The sequence below is a fragment of the Salarias fasciatus genome, chromosome 12 (assembly GCF_902148845.1).
Source record: "Salarias fasciatus chromosome 12, fSalaFa1.1, whole genome shotgun sequence".
Taxonomy (NCBI): Eukaryota; Metazoa; Chordata; class Actinopteri; order Blenniiformes; family Blenniidae; genus Salarias; species Salarias fasciatus.
This window is the reverse complement of record NC_043756.1, coordinates 20,597,222-20,617,095: the sequence shown is the minus strand read 5'-3', so window position 1 is coordinate 20,617,095 and position 19,874 is coordinate 20,597,222. Positions and strand designations below refer to the sequence as shown.

Genomic DNA, 19,874 nt, shown 5'->3' with positions numbered 1-19,874 from the left:
CATATTTGGCAACTTCCTTAGCTCTTCCTGTTTCTTCCGAACAATGAAGACTTCCTACTACAGCCAGAAAACATTGAAAAAATGTTGTGCAGCACATTAAAATCTGAGATTTTTACAAAAGGGATTATAAACGTTTGTACATAACATGACTCTTGTGTTTTAAAGTTCTCATATATTGACATAAAGTCTGTTTTATTTAGCCCTTTCAACTGGAAAAAAAGCACTTCTCCTTTAGTGCCCAAGGTCACCTGATTTAGTGCTAGAAATCTGATGAAATGTAAAACATTGTAACACATTTTATCACAGTAACCATAAAACACATTGGGATGCTTATTGAGCACTTCATTAGGAAGACTACATCAAGTGAGAAATACAGCATATCCACTTTACGCCTTTTTGGCATTATTGTAAAAACAAACAAACAAAAAAAACATGCCAACACATTTTTAATTCAATTTTTGTGGTTTTTGTACGTATTTGCTTGTTGTTGTTTTTTTTAAAGTATTTCAGTCAGTGCCCTGAAAAGGATTATTGCACTGAGAAAATGGGAAGGATATTTTGAAACTGAAAACTCATTAATAGTATTTAAATGTGAAAAAAAAGTAAACTGTCTTTGTGATTTTACATCTGTTTCCAGGCTTTTTTTTTTTTAACATGTCTCACTGGATCACTCCATACACTCCCTGCGCTGGAGTCCAATAAAATAATCTCTGGTTGAACTGGGTGAAGCTCGGGCAAGAGTCAGTTGTTCAACCCAACCACTGAGTGAATGGAGCAGTCATGTCTCAGCAAGCCTCTGTATTTACACAAATCAAAAGGGAAATTAACATACAGTGCTCCTGCAGCATGGCTGTGGAGGATTTAAACTTTAAATATACCTTGAAGGGAAATTATTTGTTAAATGTGGAAACATTTAGCTCATTAGATGTCTGTGGGTTTTTCTATAGTTTCCCTTTTTTTCCCTTCAAAAATATCCAAGAATACTAATAAATCCGAGGTTGATGTTGGTTTAATTACCCAGCACGCGACCCCTCCTCCCTCTCTCCCACCCACCGTTGTTGACTGGCTCAGTCGGTTATGTAACACATTTATGCATCACGCACGTGGCCACGCTCATAGTAGATAGCAATATTTGGACGGATTAGACATTGCCTTCCACCCAGGGATCATCATCACACGTCTTGCGGTTAAAAAGACTCATTTTTTTTCCAGCAAAATGATAGTATTTCTTCGTCTGGTATAGAGCCTCCTTCCCGACTGCACCATTAAAAAGAGGATCCAGAGACGCAGACTGCGGGGAAGGAGCAGCACAGATCTGAAGGTATACACTCATTTCATTGTGAGATCTGCTCATGGACCACATGGTAAGGGAGTGAGCGATACTGATTTAAAGGAAAAGTTCCAGTGCTGGAAATAAAGATTGATCACCGGTTGATTTTTCAGATATTCACTGCTTGATCTCAAATGAATGCAAAAAATGTACATATATTTTAAAAACACACTGCGCATCAATAGACATGAACTTTCACCTCGTTTTCATTCAGACAGTTCTATAAAAACGCATCCCCCCCCATGTGGTGTCACCTTGCCCTTACAGATTGACCACTACTCCCTTTTCTCCCCCCTCCTTCCCTGCTCTCTCTCTCTCTCTCACCCTTCCCTCCCTCCCTCCCCCTCCATCCCAAAGCTGTCATCCGAACAGCGAGGAGACGACGGCTCAGTCCCTGAGCGCCCGGATGAGAGCAGAGCAGGCAGGCGACGTTCAGGGCAACATGGTCGCATGAGAGAGAGAGAGAGAGAGAGAGAGAGGAAGAGAGAGAGAGCAGGACAGCCATTGCAGGGGGACCACCGACAGCCACTGCTGGAATCTCGCATCTTTCGACGCAGCCCACGGAGAGCCGTTCTGGGAAAATACGGCCGGAGATAGAGGCGTGGAGGCGGACGGGAACGGCGCATTTCTCTCCCCCCTCTGTTTGCGGTGTCCTATTTCGTCGGTAAGTACATTTTGTCTAGTAAAAGAAAAAAAAAAACGCAGACCATTAGTGTTTCCCTCCTGACACGGCGGGTTTTTTGTCCTTTAACTCGCGCTGCCACTTTTCTCCACCTCGTGCTTCTTTGTGGGGGGAAATTAAAGCGAGACCAGGCCTGGTAAGTGTGAGCACGGCGTAAAACTGGCATTTAAATCAGCTGCTGCGGCGTTCAGACGCGCCTTTCTCCGCTGTTATATCTGCGTCGCCTCCTGACAGATTTTACTACATTTTACCGATTAAATAGTCCATTCACGGTCTGCAGCTTCGGCTCATGTGTCGCGGCGCTGGTAACATTGTTGCCACTGGTCGCAGGCAACTGACCGAGTGAGTGAAGCGGCTGCACGTGTGCGACTCTCACAATAGCAGCGATTCATGTGCGCGCTCCGGTGGCCTCTCCGTCCGCACCGGGCCGCTGTGGGAACCACCGGGGAGAGGGAGACAGAGGCCGGGGCTCGGCTCCAGGAGCCGCTTTCAACCAGCGTTTATTCATTTGGGTGGAAATCACGCGAGTTCATTTCCCTCCGCTGAGCTCTTTTTTTGGTGCGCAGACCGGAGCAGACGCTGTTTGACGACAAGGCGGGTCGACGGCCGCGCGTGCGCACTGCGCCACGCCACTACCACCCCGCGGCCCAATAGTGAACGATTTGGGACGAACCGATCCCGAATATTTCGGAAGTGGAGCGGATCACACGCGTCTCCTCCCTGAGATATCCGTCCCAACCAGTCCAACCGACGTAAACAAACCTGTTGATACGCACAGAGATATCTTGCTGCCAACTTTTTTTTTTAGTATTATTGTTGTCATGTACATCTTGTTCCTGTTCAGTGAAAGCCTCGTTGTCTGCATGATTGATTACAGAGTAATTAAACAAGTACAATAAAACACACCTTCTCAGTTGTATTTCAACAGGGCACTGGACTAAAAGGGGAAATTAGAAATAAAACACCATGAAACCCTCCGTCTCAAAGTACTGAGATATTCACATTTATGACTGGTAACACAATGCATCAAGGTGGAAGCTGTCTATGTGGAATAAAAACTGCCAGTAAAGTGATGTACCTAACTTCATTATTAGATTGCATTGCATTAGATGCACTGCAGCTAAATTAGATTGTTTTACCTACAGCGGAAGGCTAAAAGGTTCTGCGTTCTTGAGTAATGGAGAGGACTGAAAGGTGAAAACGGAAGCTTTTCACTTGAAAAGTTGGCGTTTGTTTGAGTGCACATTGAGAAGCACATCAGAGTGATCAGACTAAAGTGTAAAAATGTTGTTGTTCTATGCTCGGATAAGTTATTTACGACAAAACACTGTTATTTTCAATGTTTACAATGTTAACAACAAACAATATTTACATTGTGGATGTTGATTGTCCACTGTATCTTAGCTTCTTTATGCTTTATAGTTTGCAGTTACCATTAGCACAACCCCATGCCATAGATTCCTGTATGTTCACTTGCAGGCAAGGTGTAAGCTGTAAACTCGCTGCCTCCAAGCCACCCAAACAGGCTTTGTGAGTTAATGATCAGTCTGAATGCTATGATAAGACATAGTGAGAAAAGAACAATGCCAGGGTCTACCTTCACTTCCTTTGTTTTGCTTTGTTTTCTTTCTGACAGAAAAGAAGAGCAGGAAAACATCGGGGCTTTTAACACAGCGGGTGTCTAAATCGATAGAGCCAAACACTTTCTGACTGCAGTATCTTGTCTGGCCTTAATAGATTATGAGGCTGACAGGGAAGTCTATTCTGATAAGATATGTAGATTAATGACAAACCTTATTTTTACACTTCACGACTGAGTGAGAGCACGAGAGCTTCTGATGACAGGATACTACATCCTAAAAACATGTTTACGTAATGATGATCCACACTGTTTTGCTTCCTTGCAGCCCCTCTCAACCTTGTTTTTGTCTTGAAAAGTTGCCAGCCTGCTTGCCTGCCTGCCTACAATTTGTTTTGCAGGGATTTATAAAAATGTAACGTTCTTACACCCACGCAGGTGGGTAATCTGGTTATTTGCATTTAAAGCTGTCTGCTTTGCGAAGTCAGCCTGCTTTCCAAGCAACCTTGCTGTTGAACCTGAGTAAGTTTGACTGCAGTGATTGTTTTTGTGGCAGAGAGGAAAACGCCATATTTCAACCGTCTTTCTCCTATTAGACTGAACCTTAATTAAATATTTCCTTCTTTATCTTGTGGACTTAAGGTGGGGTCACAGGAACAGCGTGGATTGATTCAAATTATATTTGACTGTACTTTGACCTGTCTTTTGTTCACGTAATCCTTTAGGGGGGAGAGAAAAAAAAAACAATTGAGGCAGAGTGATTCACACTAAATTGGCAGAGTTCTGTGGCGACAGGGTGCAGCCACAGCTCTGAGCCTCTCTTCTTTGCTAAACCATAAATCCAAATGCTTCATAACAAGCACACAGCTCTGCGTGTGTAAAGCACGGATAAGTCAGACATTGAAAGCTTGTGTTTTGGAAGTTGTGGGTTGGAGCTGGCTGTCAGTCTAGAGGGTGGGGTGGCTCTCTGCCATTTCAGGGCAGGTATGTCCCATGTGTCATGTTTTAATGTTCAACACATTGTCAAGTGAGAAAACAGTTTTTCATTTTGGGCGTGCCTTCGAAGCCCACATGCAGTGAAAATATTTAGCAAATTAAATCATGCATTAATAAAGTGCATGATTCAAGTTTTCGATGCAGATCGGTGTTGGATCCCCCTTAATTAAAGGTGCAGTATGCACATGATGCAAATGATTGCATAAACTCTGAGGGAGTTTTGGCCTTGTGGCGAAAAAGTTGGTCTTTGACCAAAAAGTGTCCACCGACACTAACCATTGCTGTGTTTTCATGGCTTCGGAAAGAGATCTCAGTGTCGTTATCATGAGTGGCACATTGTGTTGCACTACCACCGTCCCACAATAGCCCACAAACTGGTTCCAGAAAAATGTGTTTGCATGCTTCATGGCCACCTAGACTTCTATTAAAACTCTCAGCACAGGATGGCAGTGTGTCTAGGACACTTTCACACCAGCACTGCTTGGTACAGACCAAAACAAGTGAACCCTGAAGTTGTGCGATTGTGTGACACTGCCCAGGGCATTTGTGAAAATAAGCCAAATGAAGGTGTGAACATGTCTCCCCTCCCCCCCCCCCCCCCCCCCCCTCCCCCACCCCCCACGAATCAAAACAGGTCCCCAGGCAATACTGCCTTACAGGCTGGACCTTAAGCAACAATTATTAAAAGTGTTCCCAGGATGGGTGAAATGCACAGAAACAATATGCTTATTTTTCTTATTACTTTATAATAGTCAACAAATTAATGAATTGTCTGTGTAGTTTGTGTATTGAAAATCTGTAGCCTACAACCCCTTGAACTTGTGGTGCACATTTTTCACTTTTTCTTATTTTAATGAAGGAAACTTGGGAAAAAATGGTAGAATATAATGAAATACAACATAATTATGTTTGTCTTTCCTGATATAAAAGCTACCGGCTTAGCTAATGGCACAATTCTAATTACAGCTTAATTAAAAATTTCCCATAGTTGCCCGTGGCAGCTTTAATTTATTTTTTGAGTGAGTTTTCTCACATAAAGGAAGAAGTGATGTTGACCTTTGTGAGTTGGCATGAGTGGGAAGGAAGACGAGATGTATGGGAAAAGGCGCAGCGGTCTGTTCCACTTTCCATGATGGTAGGGCCCCCGTGCCGGCCAGCCTCCCCGCCAGTGGGCGTGTCTTTGTCTCTGTGGGCGGAAGGGCAGTTGGCATCGGGGCTGGCAGTGTCGCAGTCGGAGAACAGACCGTGTCTCTGATCAGCCCACCTCGTCCTCCCCGAGCACAATCGCCCCGTTATGTCTGAGCCGTCCTTCGCCATGGCAACATCACATGATAGCACAGAAAGAGCGTGAGTTGTCACGCTGTCTGTGTATACGTCCGCCGCCCATACGCTCACAGTGGCGCTGGTTAATCTATGTTGCTGCTGTAAAGTGAGATAATTGTGTCATCCACGATCGGACGATAACGAGCTTTTACATTATTTCATGAGCAAAGGTCACAACTATTGGCTACGGACAACAGGAGAGCGGGAAAGGTCGGGATAGGAGTGTTATTGTGAGAGGAAACTGAGTAGAGTGCACTTTTAACAAGCTGCTGTCCGTCAGCAATGGACGAAGGAGCCGAAAACAAATGGAACAAGTTGCACAACAGCTAATTTTTGTTCATTTAATTTAAACATGGCTTCAGGCTCAGGGTGTTGTTGAAACCTGACAAAAATAAAGCCATTTGAAGCCCTTTACCTCTTCACAGCCACTGGCTGCAGTTTGCATTTCTGCATTTAGCCAGAACCTGGCTGTCTGGACACAAACACTGAAAATACGTTCATATAATAAAATATTCTCTGGCTGGTGGACATGTATGAACGAGCAGTGGGTTTTGGAGAACTCTATCTAGTGAAAAACTTCAAACCAGTGATGTTGGTTTGTTCCTCTCTTAGAACTGTCACGTACTCCTGCATTCTTCCATGACCCATAAATGAGCCTTAATCGCTCATAATATGGAGGTTATATACCATCATGTCTATGCAGAATCTTTGTGGTCATTTTTTTTTTCTCTTCCTGTCCTCTTGATGAAGATCAGTCTTTACAGCTTGCACTGACTCAGTTTATCACGCCTCCGGCTTCAGGCTTCCCGTTAGTTTCTCCATTTGGGTTGCTTTGAAGCAGAGGACCCTCATCTAAATTGTTAGAGGGCGAAGCTACCAAGAAAGCCTCCACTCTTGTAAGTTATTGCCACTTTAAAGACAAAACCTCCGAATTTCTCTCCCATGAAAAAGGGAAACCATACCGTCTTACAATGAAACAATTAGCCATTTATTACCCCAGTTAGCGTGTCACTGTTGTTGCGGATTACATCATTTTCCCTGACCTGTTGTGTGCGTTTGGCTCCGCTGGTGCACTCCACTCAGGCCATGAGAGCCGTCCTCTAGGCTTTCTGGTGGCCTTCTGTGTGCGGCCGGGTCTGTATCAAAGCTCTGTCACACAGTGCGCCTCTTGTTTGGGTGCTGGCCTGGTGTAAACTATGCTAATGAAAGGCTTACTGCTGAACTGTGGGGCCTTGTGGTTGTATTTGTAGAATCTAGAATGGTCATTATTTTTATTGTTTCGGTCACCCAAGTGCGTGTCTCTGAAGCACCTTGGCGATTGTCAAGATTTGAGTGAGTAATATTGCCTCTGCTGGTCACTTTGGGAATTTGGAAAAATCAAGAAGAAAAACAAAGAAAAAATGTTAGTTCTGGAAGAAATACTAAAACAAGCATGGGAAAAACTATTCTTAGGGTCTTTGGGAGAGTCTACCATTGACAAATTTAGTAATTTGAAGAAACACACAGATTCTTTTTACAGTTCTAGAAGTGTACGCCCTCCACCGTGTTGGCAAAAACCCTCTGGCATTATTACTTAATAACTGTTTGTCCAATTTGGCTTTGATGTTTGCACTTATATGACCTTGCGCCCAGTTTTAGTTGAAATAGTTTTACATTCCATTTCTGTGCAGCTCAGTGAAGCAGGTGTCAGATGTGAATGACCGACCTGTCTGCTCGTAGGCATCGCCGCCGCGTCGATAATATTACCGCCTATTCGCATTCGCGTGCGTGCGGCGGTGCTCCATGTAAGGATGAGCAGCTGGCTGACTGGTCACTGCACACACTCATGTGACACTGCTATTTCTAGCCAAATCGTTCCTCCTGCCCCCCCCCCCCCTCGCCTTCAGCAACAAGAGCAAGTGGTGGATATTTGACACCTCGGGGAAGGTGGCGGGGGCATTTGTCAGCCGGTCCACAGGTAACTGTGCAGAGGCCACCTTGTGGGGTGGGGTGGGGTGGGGATAAACTAGTCAGAAGAATGGCATTCTGAGCAACTGTTTGCAAATGATTGCACTCCCGATAAGAGTGAGACGCAGGTGTGTGCTTTTAGCAATTTTTCAAAAATGTTGCCACACAGCTGTCATTTCCTAAATATCGTTTGCTCATTTTTCAGACTCAAAATAAACACATGCAATGTTAGGAGGCAGATCTTTAAAGGATATTGTTATGCAAGCAACTTCTAGCTTGTTTCACAAGTGTTAAAAATGAGTTAAAACATGATTTTGGTCAGTTGTAAAGCTAAAGTAACCTCAGTAAATTAACCACTCTGAGAGCAAGGTAATATATAATCTTTTTTTTTTTCTTCTGTAGAATAAATGTCTGATAACATTCCAGAAAATATCTTTGAATCAATACTGACCTTGAATCTTGTCTTCAGTTACAAAAATATCTCACGTTACACATCGAAAACTGTTCCATAAAATTCAAAATGTGAGCTGTTTTTAAATCTGGTCATTGTGCTCAGTTATTCATACACTAAAACACTATACCACACATTTACTACAATTTTATTATCCTTCAATCCTCCTACTTGACACTTATTGTTGAATTACCATTAGTATTACATATGATTGTACTGAGCAATGTGAAACTGCCTATTACTGTATTTGTAGGCAGCTTTTTTCATTCTTTTTTTTCTTTTCACTGAAGAATTAATCTGGGTATTCAAACCTAGTGGGGGATGTTATTAGTGGTCTCCTTGCCCTCACTTTTTAATAATGGTAAATTGTATAATTGGTCTCCTTTAGATGTACGATGGAAACAAGAGCCCTTTTGGAACGGAGCCTGGAAATTGCACAGGCACCAAAAATACTCGTGTACTACGAGAAACCCCGGGGGAAAGCCAGAAAGCGGACGAGGTCCCCTCCTCCGGTGAAGAAGCTTTTTTCAGGGTAATGCCAGAGCAGCAAACCATGCGAGAGGAGCGTTAAATATTGTTGAAAATCTCCAGGGTTCCCTGCACTGAACAGGTGATGACATCTTCATAATGTTTCACACATTCCAGCCCCGCTATGGCTCCGCAGCCGGTGACCCCCGCCAACCCCCACCGCTCCGGTAACACTGAGAAGGTCTTCCCGGCTTCACTCAGAGCTGCAGTCAACAAACCTGTCAACATAATCTTTGCACATAAACACTTCTGTTTGTGGCGTGCAGAATATACGATAGGATGAAGTTTTTCTTTTACACTCGAGCCTGAGGGCTGAACTGTTAATCGCTGCTGCATTGAAAGTGGGATTTTTCTTCATGCGTTTTTTTTTTAAGACTTGAGCTTAAATCAATTTCGGCGTCCTAATGAGTTGCTGCGGCGCTATCGGTGTTGAAGGAAGACTCAGGCTGGAGAGAAGATTTTATAGCCGAGAGAGTTGCTTGTCCTTGTAGACAAAGAACTTTCAAGCCTTTAAAAGCTACTATGACATTCTGGGGGTCAGAAAAATGCCTTTTCCCAGCATGATGTGATAATTTGAATCCTAAAAATTATTGAGAGTGAAATAAATTATTTCACCATGCAAACATTTTAAAAACCTTAATTCATTATAGATGCAAAAAAATTAAAAATTTAATGAAAATCAGACTGTAAGTAAAAACCTTCCAAATATTGTACATTAAAATCACCCGTAAAAAGACTTGTGGTTTTTCGAATTGCTTTAAGATTAAAACCTCATAATGTGAAACAAATGAAGGATTCAAAAAAGATTTTCTGAACTGTGCTTTCAGTGACTTTTTCCAAACTTAACCGCTGCATTACCTTTACATGGCTCAGTAAGATTTTGGTCTATGCAGGTCAGCGGGGTGTTTGTATGAATTCAGACCATGCAGGAACAATGCTCCTTTTATGGCATTGAAGCTATGGCAAGTTGAGACTTCGAATTAGAGTTCTTCATTTCCAAAAAGGACATGTTAAGAGTGCAAATTTAATGAACATACATTTAGATATGCAAGGTCAGAAGTATACTATATAGCTGTGCCATCCACATAAAATCACACACTGCATTACAGCTGAAATAATAGCAGGTGGAGAATGGCGTCCAGAACAATAGGAGCAAAGGTTGAAGGAGTAAATATTGATTTAAGACCAGGGAAGAGGATCTGTGGTATTCGCGTAACAACTCAGAAAGCGGAACAGACAAGATCATTCATGCACAAGTGACAAGTTGTTATAAAAACATATAATTTAAAACGCAGGATATGTATGTATATAAAAATAAGCGGACAGCAGTAGTGTTCTCTGTGAGCTGTAATGAGCAGCTGAAGCTCACACAAGTCACTAAGACAAACTCAAAGAGACACTTCTAACTCCAAGCTGTGTCAGATGTAGTGCACTCAGTATTTTGACTTTAAGTGACATTTCTAGGAACAGGCTGAAACACTTTCTCCATGAATCTCACAATGCCTGAGGACAAAAAAACAAAAGGCTTTGAGCCTCATTGTGCCCCCTCCTGGTGGGGAGAGCCCATGCTCTGATTTGAGGCGATGGGTGGAAAACTCTCAATGAAATGATTTTGTCCAAGAGGATTAGAGGTGACCCATGCAAAGTCAGCCTTTCTGTGCTCCCCCACCCCTTCTTCCCACCCTCCGCCACCGGAACACCAGCAGACCACTTGTCACAATGACTTTCCTTCAGCATCAAGCACTCGGCGCTCAGACACAAAGAAAGTAGCACATGCCACACACAGCCTCAAAGGATGCTGTCCCCAAAAATATCTCTCCCTGGAGTCGGTACGGCAGCTGTATTAAAAGACTGCATGTAATGATCAGAGCTGCCTCTGCTTCATCGGCAGGCATTTCAGGACACAGCCGCAGAAGCTCCCCACATGTTCAGTCTGAGCAGTGAATTCATCTCCTATTTCCTCTGTTAATCAACTCGGACATTTCCTGATCCATACACTTCTATTTTCTTTATTAAAATGCGCCACAGAAAAAGCTCATATGCAAAGCTGAATGCAAACTAGGAACACGGCTTGTTAAAGTTTGAGAGTACAGGGTGTGTGTGTGTGTGTGTGCACCATGTGCTGCGAGCATGCAACACAACCTGCAGACATGTGACAGATAACACCGGTCACACACTGTTTACAGTGGCCGTCTGAGATGAAGCAATTCATTCTTCAGTTGTTACGGCACAGAAATAAAGCCGTCTCTTTACACTGTAAACACACCCGGGATCCAATACTGTAATTTACTGAAAACACATACACTTGCTTGGCCACTTCATCATGTGTTCTTGCACAATCTATTTTGACTTCAACTCTGCCATAAAATTACTTTACAGTAGCAATAAGCTTCGGTTGTGCTTGAGACTGTCAGCCAGGTTTCACTTTGACTGTTTAGTTTTGCAAAGTGGCCTTTTTATCATGTGACTTTCCAAGAAGTAGTTCCTTGTTTTGCAGGTTTGTTTTTTATTTTTTTCGTATCAGTAGCAGGCTTAAACAATACCCCATAAACTTTAAAACAAACAAACATCTCCCTTTTGAGACCCCTTGATGCGATTAGGGCCTGCTGCTGAAGTCGTCATGTGAAATTCCCTTCCCTGTTGTGACCGCTCTAAGTGCCTCGCTTGCAAACTCGCTCCGCCGCCCATGGTCCGCGGCTAACGCTAGCTATGCGTTTTAGAGCATTACTCTTAGTTTTTCACGTAGAATAACAGTGGCGGGGTAATCCGCTGACTCACTGACATGCAGTCCTAATCCACGGCGGCCCTTGTGCCTTTTCCTCCGCTGTGCACAGGTCCGCATAAACTGAGGGTGAACTAAGGGGTAATGACTACGTGCATGTGTATGTGTGCATGTGTGTGTGTGTGTGTGTGTGTGTGTGTGTGTGTGTGTGTGTGTGTGTGTGTGTGTGTGTGTGTTTGTTTCCGTGTGCGCGTGTAGAGGCCTGGCATTCCTGTAAAGTGGCGGCAGAGCAGAGGGACCCTGTGTACCCTCGCCGCCACCACACCCCCCCGTACGTACGCACAGCAGCAGGTCTAATCAAAGCACTTCATAATACTGTTAGCTGGGTCATGTGCTGGAAGCCAGGATTAAGAGCAGGAGGGCACAGGCCACTAGATCCAGCTTAGGAGGGTCCGCTCTTTCTCTCATTCGCATTTTTTTTTTCTCTCCCTGTGCCTGATTCTCTTTCTTTCCTCTCGTTTTCTAATTACCTTCATAATTTATCGTTATGGCAAAAATTATACATGTATGTATAAACAAAGACATCATGAAGATCTTCTGTCTGGTTATTGCAGATGATGTTTTATGTATATTCAGCAGCATTTTCACATATTGTTTGTTTACCTGATATCGTGCAGACAGCAGTTCACATATATTTATTATGCTGTGTGTCCAGACTTAAGAGAAGAAAATGCTTAAAATCATACTGTGCTTGAAAAGTAACCACACAGATACTTTCACAATTTTGTTTTGACGTTAATAATCTGGATAACTTCAGACCTTCACGAAGACGATGTGTAGCTCTCCAGTTGATTCCTACATTGGAAGTAATAAAAAAGGATTTTTTTCTTTTTGCTTATTTAGTTAACAAAAACAATGCAACTTTATTCCCATAGTCAAAAAAAAAAAATCTCTAAGGGCTATCCAACAACATTAAAACACATTTCATGTCTCACTGCAGCCATGTTGAACACTTAACTTGGAATTGTCAGAGTTGGGTGTGTTGGAACGTGGGGGCGGATTTTTCAGTCTGCAACATACTATTACAGCGTCTGGCCCACTGACAGACCCTGTTTTGCTCTCATACAGTTTTCAGAATTGACCATGTGACCCGCAGGTGTGTGAAAACAGGTACTGCAACTCAAGTGCCACGCTTTAAAAACTTCATTTTGAAGCACCCTTTAATTTTGATTTTTATGGGTCAGTCCATTGCTGAGTGTTGATGAAAGACTAAAACTGAGTTGGCATCTTGCGCTTATAGTTTGTCCAGCCACAACATAATTAATCGTGCTGGTATGTGTCCCTCCTCGCAGAGTCTCTCGCGCTCTTTGCTCTGCAGTTTCAGCAATCACTAATACCAGCACCCACTTTGCCCCAGTAACACAGTTTAATACCAAAGACCATGCCAACAATAGATTACCAGTCTCAGCAGTGGAGAAAGAGGTAGGTGGACTGGAGATCCTGGCAGTGCTTTCCAATCACTCAGCCAGATCAACATTTCTCTGTTTTCTCATCTAAGAGGAAGAAAGCTCTTTTGGGCTGGGCATAGGATAAAGGACGGGGGTGAGGGGGCGGCTGGTTGTCTTCTTGGGTACCAGTGCTGATTTGTTGAGGGAACTGGAACTGTCCGGCTGTTGCTGGAAGCGGGGAGGGGGAGAGCGAGGAGAGGAAATAACAGAGCCGAGGGTCAAGGGTAAGATGACTCCTAGACTCAGGAACATGGACACAGATGGCAGACGGATAATAAAGCTGGACCACAACACCAGAGAGCCACAATTATCGGTGGGTACCAAACCTAATTGTGTCAGTCATATGATGCGAGGCTGAGCTAACAATATCGGGCCCCTTTGTGCTGATAAAAAAGCAGTTGGCTGCAGGCTCATCTTTGTGGCACAGTTTGATTGGTCTATTAAGATCCCTGTTGTGAGCATCGGGTTATTCTCAGAGGTGACTAATAGTTTCTGCTTGTCAAAAAGTCTTATTCCGAACACTCCATCCTTTGTGTTGTTTCTATTTTAGCCACAGTGGTTTTCATGCAGTGAGTGTGTGTCTGTGCTTATCTGATTCAGGAGAAGTGTTTTAAAACCCTCATTTGTAACATCACAAGCTCAGAAAAAGTAGTTTTTGTTTAAATCTTATCAATTTTCGAATCTTTTAATTGTCTGATTGCTGTTCTCCTTTATTTGCAATTTTCATTGTATCGATCTAAATTTGGATCCTTTATGAGTCAATTTCGGCACGACTAACGGGGACAGATGGTTGTGAGGACAGTGCACGGCAGTGTGTCTCTCGTTTCTTAAAACAGTCGCGCAGACACTCGGCTAGGGAGGAGTTGCTTCAGTCACTTTGCCATTTCGGGGTGAGGGAGTCAAACCCGTGCACAGTCTCTGCTGAAACCAGAGAGAGCTGACCTTAAAAGAGTATTTAAACATAAGGCTTACACAACACTGAAAGCCATGGGAGGCTGAGAGGGGCTCTCAATTGTTTGCTGTTGTTCCAGAGCTTGGTTTGGTGTTGCTAAAGGTTTGCTTTGTGAGTTTGCTGGGTGTATGGATTGTGAGACTGTCATTTGCCATTCTGTCATCCAGGGGAAACTTAAGCATGGAAAATGTGATTTAAAGTTTTCTCAAAGGAGGGAAGTTTCCTAAACTGAGCTTTAGGAAAGTGAAATGTTTTGATTTTACACATTTGTGTCTCTGCACATGAAGAAAACAGTTCTCAAGACTCTTTTGTGGCTATAGAAATAGCTGTGTGAGTTTTGATAAATTCACTCGTGTGTTATCACCTGAGGTAACACCGTTGAGGTTGAAGACCGCAAGAAAATTAGCTCACCAGACCATCGAAGGAGCTCATCCCTGCTAGAAGCTGGTGGCTCAAGGCTTCTTTAGCCTCTGGCCACAGCAGGGCCTCACAAAATCACACATAATCTTGCCGGTCATGTTAAATTGTGGGTAAGGTTACTTATCCCTTCAGCATCGGTCTTGCTAATAATGAGTGGGTTGTGGTTCCACAAAACAAGTATCAGTGCATTTTCAAGTGTTTAAATCGATGTTGGTTTACTGGATTTCATCTGATTTAATCCAGTTGGTCTTCGGTCTCTGTGACTTGTTGGGGCCCAAGATTCATTGAGCCATTTGCTTGTAAGTGTCTTCAGTTCCTCATCAGCACAGAAATTTCTAGCAATCTCTAATGTATTTTAACATAATATCAAAAAAATATTACCAAACATTGCTTAGTACCTCTCATCTTGCCACTTCTTCAGTTGAAAAAAAAAATCATAAACTGGTGGAAACTTTTCGAGGCTGTCTGGTGCAAAGTCGAGGCTTGAGCTGTGAGACGGTTCACTGCCGCTTTGAGGCTTCATTTATGTCGAATCTCCAACAGGGTAAATCACCGAAAAAAAGGTACTGAAATGTATTGATTTAGCTGCAGGCCCACATGAATTTTTGACACATTGCCCGTGTGCCTGTGATTGCCTTCAGAGGCAATCTGAAGGATTACCAGACATACTCGCTTCTTGACAACATGACTGAGTGTTGCAGTGCAGAACAGAAAATGGAGCGAGTGAGAGGATTTATGGAAATGCGCATGTGTGTATACATGTGTGTGTACAAGTGTCCACACACAAGGAACCTTTGAAGATGTGGCGCTATGAGCAGCATGCTCCGTTGTTGTCATTCTTGAGAGACCCCCCTCGTGCCCTGAGAGGTTGATTTGATCTGAACGCTGTGTGCGTGAGCGTGTGTGTGTGTGTGTGTGTACGTGTGTGTTTTGGTTCTGAGCGACAGCGCCACCCCGCTGTGAAGCACAGAGTCAGAGGCAGCAGGTGCAGCTGACGCAGATTGGCTTTTAGCAGGCAGGGCCAGTTGGGGGACAGAAAGGGAAAGAATAAGTGCGAGACGATAGAGGAGAAGCCAAACAAACCGACGGTCGGATCTCTGAGCGGTGCTGGATTTTAGGACCATGCCAGAATGAAGGAAATTTAACCTGAACTGCACAGGTGGCACTGGACTCTGGCTTGATTTGAGAGCATGTAAGTAATGACAAGTTTTCAGTTTGTAGCCAAAAAGATTGTGCGAGGATTTCAAAGAAGAGTTCAATAACTTCCGAAGATGCTTTAACCACTGAGAGCAAAACTACCGAGTTTCTCTCAGAAGTCCTGTAGAACATTCTGTTCTACATCTAAAGCAGTCCCCACGTCAAATTTTCATCCCTTCTCTTCTTTGAGCTCCGTGATTGAAGTGTTGAGGGGTTGTTTGTGAGACTTGTCCTCTGTTTCAGCTTTGTATTTTATCACCCACAGCAACTCTTCATAGTGCTGGCGTGGGCCCCCTGTCTGAAGTCCAGTGACATAAAGACATACTGTTCAGTGTGTCTTTGTACGGGAACAATCGTAGCAGAGGGAGAAAGACTGAGAAAGTGATGAGTGGACCGTAGCCAAGTAACGGTGTTGAGATGGTGCGAGTACTCGTGAGACGGGCCTCTGTGCCGCCAAGAAAAACAGCTCTGTCTTAGTTCATCTTATCACGTTGACTCCTGCGCAGAAACGGGCACGTTCGTGATTGTGCAACCCGGGGCCCGTCCCCGCGGCTCGCTGCACTGTTGCCTCCTTTGTATTTGTCTGCATTGGCGCTTCGGCGTGTGCGTGTTACATTAATTCATCTACCGCTTGCCTTGTGCAGCGGCCAGCGAAGCCAACCGAATGCTGTGAATGTCCTTGATCTATCTGCATGCTTTTCGCTCGCTGTAAAAGGTTCGCCTCCTCTCCCTCGCTTGCTTTCCTCCCCTCCTACAGTCATTGGCTGCCTCTAATCCGTCCGTCCATCCTCTCTCCACGCTGATAGCCAGTCAGCATTACACCACAGCTCCTCCAACATTTGTCATTGGTTCGCATGTGTTGTGAATGCAGATACATTCCTTTAAGAGGCAGTCTAGACTCAACTCGTTGCACTGCTCTCTCTCTCTCTCTCTCTGCCTCATTTTCTCTGTCTCTCTCCCGACTCGCGGGCTCGCTCTCTCCTCCTGTCTTTCGCAACATCACCACAACCTGCTGCTATCTCTCTGAGCATCCTCCGCTCCTTCCCGTCACTTCTCCTCTCCTCCTGTCATCAGCCATTGTCCTTCCCCTCTCTCCTCATAATTTGATTTCCCATCCATCACACGCTCACCAGCCATTCTCTTATGCCCCGTCCGTTTTTTTTTTTTTCTCATCCTCTCGTTCCTCTCCCAGGCTACCATTCCTCTCTTAGTGTTTATCTCTAACACTGTCATTTTGAAACTCCTCTCCACCACTTCTCCACCTCCTTGTGATGTGAGAAGACATGAAGGTGAGTGGAGTTGATTTCCAGGCACGTCAGGCCTCCGCATGTACTTAGGTTTGTCTTAATCTCCTGTCCTTGGCCCTCACTCTGTGTCTTTCATCTAACTTCTTAAATCATCTGTTAGCCGCGAGCATTTTGTGTGTGTCCTTGGCGGCACAGCCTGCAGTAGCGCACGCTTCAGGTGTAACAAATGCTGCTGCCGTGAGTCATCGTCTGACACTGCATGCATGTTTTTGGTCGTCCGTTCTATGAAGATGGGTTAGTTAATGTGGAGAGAGGGGAGCGGGAAAAGGCAGCGGTGGGGGGGGGGTGCGTGCGCGTGGATAGTGCAGCCGCGTGTCAATGCAGACTGTAGCTCGTGACACAGTGTTTTGCACCAGCTGTGGTGCAGCAGCATCTCAGGCAGATTAATGAGCGCTGTACAGCAGAGACGGCAAACAGTTAGGAGTAATCACAGTGAGTAGTTTGCACACACATTTCTTCACATACAACACATGCCAGCAGAGGCTGATGCTCAAACAGGTTAAATGGCCAGCTCGGCCGTCAATGAAGCATTCTCAAAAACAAAATGTTTCTCCATGAAAGTGTAAAATAAGAATTATTTGACAAAGTGAGGCGATTCGAAACTGTTTGATTATTCTTCAGTTCTAAGACTCCAAACACTCAGAGGGTAAATTTGGTTCCTCGGGACAGCTGTGAAAACTTGAGCTGCACGATATATTTTGTTTTAGTGTCAATGTCACGACGTGGGCGTGTGCATTACTCACATCACAGGACGCGCTGCGTCAATCAATGCGAAATGACTTCACCACGTGTTGTGATCAGCGCCCCTCTAAATGCACCGACTTACGTCACACAAACGCACACAGAGATCGAGCCGGATGACGGAGTTGAACAAAGCAGTGTGGCACACGTAGAGGAGTCAGGTTGTCCGAAAGACAAACTCGGCAGCACGTCAGAAATGTCTGCTGCATTTGTACTTAAGCACATCGAACGTCTTTTCATCCACTTCACTTGATCCCAGAGTAATCCGAGACTGCTTATCTGACCGGCATATATATCGCAGAGCGATGCTGCCCCTTTCAGACTGGAGTGCAGGAGGTGAGGACAATTTATTTGGCGTAACTCAAAAAAATGATAACAGATTTTACTCTGAAGTTTATGAATCTCCTCTTTTTTTTCTTGGCTGGACTGCAGCAGCAGGGCCAGCTCTGTAAATCCAAACCTCATTAAGTGAGAGACTGATGTCCAGAGATCACAGCTACATGTATGAGTCAAACAATTTGTGTGGCTTCTTGTTCTTATGCCAGATTACCACCATCAAGCATTTCCAGTGTCAGTTGTATTTGGTTAAGATGATGCTGTGTCATGTTGTAGAATCACTGAATGCTGATTTACTCCCCAACAAAATCACTACAGTCATATTAAAATGAGTAATTCTTGCAAACAAAGCTTTTTAGATCATCTAATGAATTTGTGACACCCCCCACGTATCTTATGGTATGTTGCCCTATTTAAAAAAAAATGCATTACTCAGATTTTTCCATGATTATATTGTTATAGCAAAAATTCACCTGCAGATGGTCTCACTGTATAAATCTAAGTTGAGCATTTTTCAGATAATAATCTACTGTATATGTGAAGACGGAAATACGAGCTAAAAAATGTTACTGGACTTCTGCCATTCGTGCTCGAAATACATTTTAAATAAAATATATTTTAAATAAAGTTTTCTCATTACCACAATTTTAAACTTTGTGTCCTTGTGCAAAGTACAGAGAAATGTCCCTCTCAGATACGACTGCAACTAAAAATGCAGTCATGTCACAGGCCGGACTGGACTCTGTGGTGTCCTGAGTTTGGCCCACAGACCATATGTTAGACAGCACCGACCACAATAAAAGAAAACATGAAGGAAACACTCCCTCCTGTCAGAGGTGCACAGCTCATAGGAGGTGAAACTATTGTTTCAAAACATGTTTTTTTTTCCTGTCTCTCTCTGTAGATCTGCTCACGTCAGCCAGGTGAAATCACCAGTGCCTCTGTAAAACACGTTTGGGTGTTTTGCAACATTATCCAATATATGCGCTAATTAAGGATCCATTATTTGAGCAGTGCAATCGGTATATTGTGCCCATCACTCTAAAGCTCCCGAAACTTCCCTCTTCAGCTTTTTCCTCATTTTTGTTTGCCGTTATGTTGTCTCTCTGCAAAGTTCAGACGTGAGCAGGGAGGGGCGGGGCTATGAGTGCAGCTCACTCAAAGTGAGAGAAGCTGCAAGCACAGAAGAAATGGGGAAATGTAGCAGCTCTGAAAACCGATATTTTAACGCAAAAAAAACTTTGTTGATATAAGCAATATTGTATATTTTTTTTAATTTCTACCATAAGTCACAATATATTTATATTGTCTGTCAAAGCGTGCATGAAGGCAATCTATTTAAAAATCAAACCATGTTACTTATGTCTGTCGAAGGAAAGTTATTTTGTTATGTCTTCATTGTTTTATTGCCTAGCCCTGTTCATGTGTGTCGGTGCTCTCATTATGTGTTGCATTGGCCACCTGACACCCACTGGAGGGGAAAAAAAAAACCAGATCTGCCAGAAATAATCCTGAGGAGCATGCTGGTTTATGGAGTATGTCACTTTCAAGTGTTGTTTTTTTCTTTATTTTTTAGGGCAGCTTTCTTAGAGAGTCTCATCGCACTGCTGCTGCGTGAGGCTCCAGCCTGCTCACCCAGAAACATTCTATCCATAACGAACGTCAAAACGTGGAGAGAAAGCTTGCGGGGCTTGTAGTGAATTAAGGCCAGGGCTTTATTAATAAAGTGAAACATGAAGCATCCGCATCTGAAACAGAAACACTGTTTTGTTTATGTTATGTTTGTTTCTTCATTGACTCGACAACAGTGGTGATAAAAATAAAATTGAGAAAGAAAGAAATACAATTGGAGACA

At 43.7% G+C, this 19,874-nt stretch overlaps 1 protein-coding gene across 4 annotated transcripts in view; it reads left to right on the top strand.

The window, feature by feature from the left end:
* Window positions 1–1,193: 1,193 nt before the first annotated feature.
* slc20a2 (solute carrier family 20 member 2) overlaps window positions 1,194–19,874 on the top strand; it is a 45,352-nt gene continuing 26,671 nt past the window's right edge. Inside the window, exons 1-2 of one of the 4 annotated variants that reach the window (XM_030105384.1) lie at window positions 1,194–1,321; window positions 1,688–1,994. The gene's annotated coding sequence lies outside the window, so the exon portion shown is untranslated. Of the gene's footprint in view, window positions 1,322–1,687; window positions 1,995–15,569; window positions 15,631–16,475; window positions 16,925–19,874 lie in introns of those variants that run through there. The other 3 variants (XM_030105380.1, XM_030105382.1, XM_030105381.1) reach the window with 3 other exon arrangements.